This window comes from Oryza sativa, chromosome 8 (assembly GCF_034140825.1).
Source record: "Oryza sativa Japonica Group chromosome 8, ASM3414082v1".
Classification (NCBI taxonomy): Eukaryota; Viridiplantae; Streptophyta; class Magnoliopsida; order Poales; family Poaceae; genus Oryza; species Oryza sativa.
The window spans coordinates 12395682-12402006 of record NC_089042.1 but is presented as its reverse complement, the minus strand read 5'-3'; positions in this window follow the sequence as shown (position 1 = coordinate 12402006).

Genomic DNA, 6325 nt, shown 5'->3' with positions numbered 1-6325 from the left:
CATCTGTACATATTATATACATTCTCTAATTCATTCATAAGCTAATTTATTTTTATATTAACTGATTGGTGGGATTTGTACGGGGATAACTTGTTAGCGCCTTTTCCGGCCAACACGGAGTCGCCAACCACCTCAATCTATAAAGCTCTAAATTAAGATGGGTTTAGAAAAGAAATAAAACCGGCTAGTGAAGCCAATTTAGAAATCAAACCAACTTCTAGACCGATTTAGATCCATTTAAAGATAACCACCCATCTCGTGGGCGAATCAAAAGGTTTATGGGACAAACCTACAAAGAGTATCACACTCTCGCAACAAAGGCAGGCGATTTACAACTGCAAATCGACACAGATGGACGAATCTAGGTTAAAGTAGAAAAAAATGGCTGAAAAGTAAAGGTAAAAGAGCGATTCGATTGATTGTGTAGGAGTTGAGGTCGGGGGCTGGAATCGAATCGGCCATAGCCCTTAAGGGGTTGGTCTGGCCTCCACGGGGCCTTATCCACATCCTATTAGGCTTAGAGATCAATTAAGACACAACAAACCTTAGGCCCAAACAAGGAAACACGATATTTGCCTTAATTGAATTCGGACTTGGCCTCTGCCAGTCTGACCGGCCACTAGCCATCGGTTTGACTGGCCCTAGACCGTCGGTTAGACTGGCCTCGCATGGTAAGCTAGGACTCTTCCAAATCTAGCCCGAGTTTTCCTATTTTCCATTTAGGTGTCAAATTTTGGTGTTAAATGTCCACTGCCTTTTAGACAAACTTATGTGCCGAAAAGTCTAGAACGCATAGTCTTAGGGCGATAATCTGTATCGGCCTTACAGGCTCCCAAGTTCTTAGCAAATCTTTCTCTTTCTAATATTTCAACAAAGCAAGAGCTCCTAAGAATGATTTGCACAACTCGATTAGGCATTCCCGACTAAATGATTACCCAGCGAGCTCTTTACAGGCTTCTAACAGTAAAATCGTCTTTTCATGCCAAGTCTTTAATCCCGAGACGATTCCACTCCAGTTCTGTTGTTATGGGTTTTGGCTATAACTTCGTATTATCTCTTTAGCTTGTTCTAAAGTCTTCAAACATTTATCGGTCACTTTATCACTATTAACGTCTTATAACCACTGACTGATAAATCATCTCACTCAAACAAGGAGAATCAACAGGCTAAATAATTTATCCCCTAAGCTGATTGATAAATTCGATAATGCCTCATAGCACTTTATCCATAGCAATTTTGGATTGGCCAGCATCTAAACATCTTGAAAGTACTAGCTCTATGGTTTGCAATGAAATTCTATATTAAACAAAATGTATTTAGATGCTCCAATCAACCGTCTTGTTTAGATCTTTGAAATATTAAACTAGTGGAATCCTTCGATTGGTAATCTTAAATTCATAACACATCAATAGCTATGTACTACGGGCTGCAATCCTTGGTCAGACGGGCATTATCCTCACGGTCATACCGTTCCTGTGCTCAATCAGACAGGACAAGAAGCCACAGTCAAACTGACATTGAATCATCGGTTAGACCGGCCATGTAATTGAGGTTAGACCGACCTGATCTAGAATTATCATACACAATTTGTAATCAAGCACTGGCTTTGTAGTACAAAATTTGGCTCTCCTATCTTAATAACCAAATGCTTGTTGTGTCAAACTATTGGTCAACATGATTTCTGAAGTAGCTATTTGAAATAATTATCAAAGAGAAAATCCATTCTATACCCCTAAGTTTACTCTAGTTCAATGATTTGCCATCGACTTTATCTCCCTCTATAATATGCCACCGACTTTGTCAATTTTTCTATAATATGTCATCGAGATGGATACTTTTTAAAAAATGTCTAAAATGCCCTTCAAGCCATATAAGGGTTATCGATTGATTGTCTCATTATAAGCTTCAAAAAATATGAAAGTTTTGGTGTAGCCTTCATATACGACATAAAAGTTTGTGTACATATTTTAAGATTTTCTTCATTTTTTTTGAAAAATTATTTTTATGTGGTATATGAAAGATGAATCGCGTACACAAAACATAGCTAGATTAAAAAAATAATTTTGTGTATCATATGAAAGATGATTTACATAAAAGAAATCAATGCTAAGGTATTTTTTTTACTTAAATGCTAGGGTATTCTATTAGCATGTGAAACATAAATTATATTTTTTTAAAAAAATAATAAATGAAAATTAAAAATCTTAATATGTAAAGAGACTATGCAAAAAAAATTAATATTTTTTTGATACTTCTAGAAGGTAAATTAATTGTCAACCCTCTATGTCTTGAAGGGTATTTTAGGCATTTTTTAAAAAGTAGCTACTCCAAGGGCATATTGTTGAAAAAATTGACAAAGTCGGTGGCATATTATAGAGAGAGACAAAGTTGATGGTAAACCGTTGAACTGTAGTAAACTCAGGGGCATATAATAGATTCTCTCCATTATAGATGATGCATCCGAAACTCACAGCCACTTGATGCATCATCTATAATGAATCACCCAAAAGATTGACATGTTTTGCACCCATGGATTCTAATAAACTACAATGTATGTAACTGGCTCAAGCATAGATGAACAAAACTCTAATAGGGCCAATGTAGCAAAATAGCATCTCTAGGTACTATTAGAAATCAACATACTGGCCATTTGTATAAGACAAATTATTAAGAAGTAAAACTCTCATAGTGCAATATTAACAAAATCAATATTTAATATGGTGATCCATAAAATCATATATAGTTTGGCTTTTAATAGATATAAAAAAAATCAAGAGCCAAATCATACTCAAACAAAGTGTATGCCAACTTGTTAATTCTATCACTAAGAACTGGCCTTTGCAGCATGTATGTACAATATCGATTTAACAAGCAAAGACACATGTGCTAGATAGCAAGCAATGTTCTAACATGGTATAGGCATAATATAACGATGAACATGATACACATACATTGTCTTAGCATTCAACAAATTTTGGCTCAAAGATGTGATGTTGTACCCGTTGCCGTTCATCTCTCTCGATTTCTTCAAAAGAACATTAATGTCTTACCCCCCGAGCAAAATCAGCTTTTCTTAGTGCTTGATTTTGAGGGCAAGATAAACACCATATTAATGTCAACAACATCATGTGGATCGAGGAAGCTTATGACTAATGACCGATGGTTCTTCTCTCAACGAATTGGATTTATCACTACTTTGGGAAATCACCGTTCTCTCATCTTTTACCGCCTTGGGTCTCCACACTCTCTTAGGAGCTTGAGGCTCTAAATTGTTGCACGTTTGGTTCTTCACATCTTCGGCCTTTGTCTCCTTTCGATCCTTGGCCCCAAGACATTGTAGCCTCCTCTTTTGAGAGCGCGATAAGCCAGAAGGTATCCACTGCGGTTGTGATTGTGTTCCAGGAGGCAAATGATGATTTTTGATACTCTTGTTTGAATTGGAAGCTCATGTACTACTCTCAGATCGCCTAGCTATCTCTGATGCCCCCCGGTTAGACCGGCCTTGGGGCTCTGTTGACGGTCCTTAAGTACCAAATCCGACCATCAATTCCTGCATAAAAGTAAATGAAAGAATACAAAATGGAGTAGCAAACTTAGAGGTAGTGGTTATTAGTAACCATTTTCATAAGTCTTGTGAATATTTGTATGTAGGTGAATTACGAACGGATGCGAGTACATGGATTGGAGGGCCCACATATCAATCAAAACAAATTACAATTGAGCCCAACCAAGGTACAACATGTAGATGGCCCACCAGATAGCTTCCCAACCAAAGGAGTAATCGGAAGGTGGGACAAAGGGGTCATCCGAACCCAAGGTTGGCCGAACCTCCTTTGTCTCCCCTCGCCATCAGCTTCCACGTGTAGGTTCCTGATGACTCCCAAAAGGCGGTTATGAGTGATTCCCATGAGTTACTAACTTTATAATCGTCATAGGATGGCTATAAAATGAGGAGAAGCTCTTACTCTCAAACAACAAAACAAGTGGAGTACAACTCACTTACACATTTAAGCTACTCTCTAGTAGAGTTAGAATATAGGAGGAGAGAGAGAGGGAAAGCTCCGGAATGAGTGCCCCAAATATCAGAGTTCCGGAGGAGTGCCATAGATGTCGGCATTCTTCCAGGGGAGTTCCGGAGGAGTGCCGGAGATGTTGGCACTCTCTCCGATCTTATACTTCGACGGATGTTTCTTTTATAAGTAAGCATTCATGATTCTTTTGGTATTTACTTTTTTTTATTTAAGATATATAATCATCGTTGCGGTTTCATCGCTCTGCTTAAGTAGAGTGTTGACAGTCGTTAAGTACCGATTTCGGCCATCAACTATCTGTTAACGACCAAATTTGGTAACCCAACGATCGGATGTGAAGGAGGAATCGAGACGGAGTTCGAGGTAGAGATTGTTCCGGAAACAGAGTGAGGATCGGCTGAAGTCTGAATCGGCTGCGACTAGGATCGCCAGAGTTCGAGTCGGACAGGGTTAGCCGATTGAGCCGAATCCGACAATATGATGCGGCATACGTTGTCGGGTTAGGTTGACGTGCTTCATGATGGTTGCCACGCATGGATAGAGTCCTGAGAAGGCAATTGTATCTATTAATTAGGATATTTTATGTAATTTCCTTAGAGATATGTTTGGGCAAAAGTCTGCCGCAAAGACTTATGATATCTTAGAGTTTGTTAAAGATAAGAGTCATGTCCGATATGGACATATTTTGTAATTCTCGGGTATAAATAGACCCCGAGCCCCATGTAATCAAACTAACACACGTTCAATACAATCTCGGCGCATCGCCACCCTTTTACTTTCGTTTTATTTCGACGAGTTCTTACTTTCGGGTTGAGCTGCATCGGTTTCGATCTTCAACAAAAGGTAAAACTTGTTATGGCGGCTTGCGTTCTCGGCATTAGTGCTTCCATCTCTATGATACTCTAATCTTGTTTATGTAATTCGTCGAGTTATCATATATCTTATATAATCTCCGGCAATATCGCTATCTAACCTACAATCGGCTAACATCTGTCAGTAGAAGGTAGCCGATTAGGTTAAATATCGATGCTGGCTTAGATTATACAAGATATCCACCACTCTATGAAACATCCAACGGCTTGATTGTCTAGATATTGTTCTTCTTTTCATACTTATAGCTGCATCAGTTGAGTTTGATCTTATGAGTCGTGATTAGAATCTCAATCTCTAGCCTGCCTTTGATTGCCGATTAGGGTAGTATCGGGGTTTCAGCCGATCTTACCTGATTTAAGTACTTTTTATCTTATATGCTTGATTGACATGTTAAATCCACCCTTTATGTTAAGATCTTGTTGCATTTAAGTATATTAGGCTTTTGTTTAGTATATTCTACTTGCCTTAATATCTTAATATAGAGTGGTATCGGAGTATTAGCCGATACATGCTAGATCTATCTGATCGGCTATGCTATGAACATATATAATCTTGCTGTTAGTATATATTTCGATCTAGGTGATTTATACTGTCTTGGCATGGCGACCGATCTATCCCAATCACTTGAGTTAAGTATATATCGACATAAGGATTACGTATTGTGAATATCTACAGCCGATCGAGTAGATTTAGTTCTTTCTTACTTATTCATGACTGCCGATCGATTCACATATGACATCGGCTCAAGGATAAATGATATGTCATCGGCAACTAACCGATCGGCTATCGTTTATAGATTTAACCGCGGTTTCTTTGTCTTTGTTTCTTGTTGATTGCAGGATCAAATCAACTGGCATGCTCACACACCTAAAGGCAAGCTTTTGGACCTGCACTGGAGTTAAGCAGATCTCCCAGGCCTCGTGTTTTTACATCAACACTATCTCAATGAATAAAGAGAGAAATAATATTTCTTACACTTATATTAGTATTAAATAATGTAGTTCCACTTGTCATTAGAGAAATACTATAGATTCAGGGTTATGAGACAAATTAAGGAGAAAATGCACTGACATGCGAAGAAATACACTTCCGGTGAATCATGTGAGAGCACACGGATTGATGGGCCACAAGTCTAGTCCAAACCGACTTAAAGTGGGGCCAACCAACCATGCACCGACCAAGGAGTCCACATGTCAGCCTCAGGACAAGGTCGGTCAAGAATGGTGGTTTCCCTGGTTCGGCCGAACCAGGGGTGGCGCCCCTTGGTCCTAGCTTCCATGTGTCACTCTCTTAGCCACTCTCAATGATAGTTATGCCTTATTCCCGGACCAAAACCGACTTAAGCAACTGTCATTGGAAGCTATGAAAAGAGGAGGCCTTCATACTCTCAAAGCACACACTTCAAGGAGCAATTCTTTGAT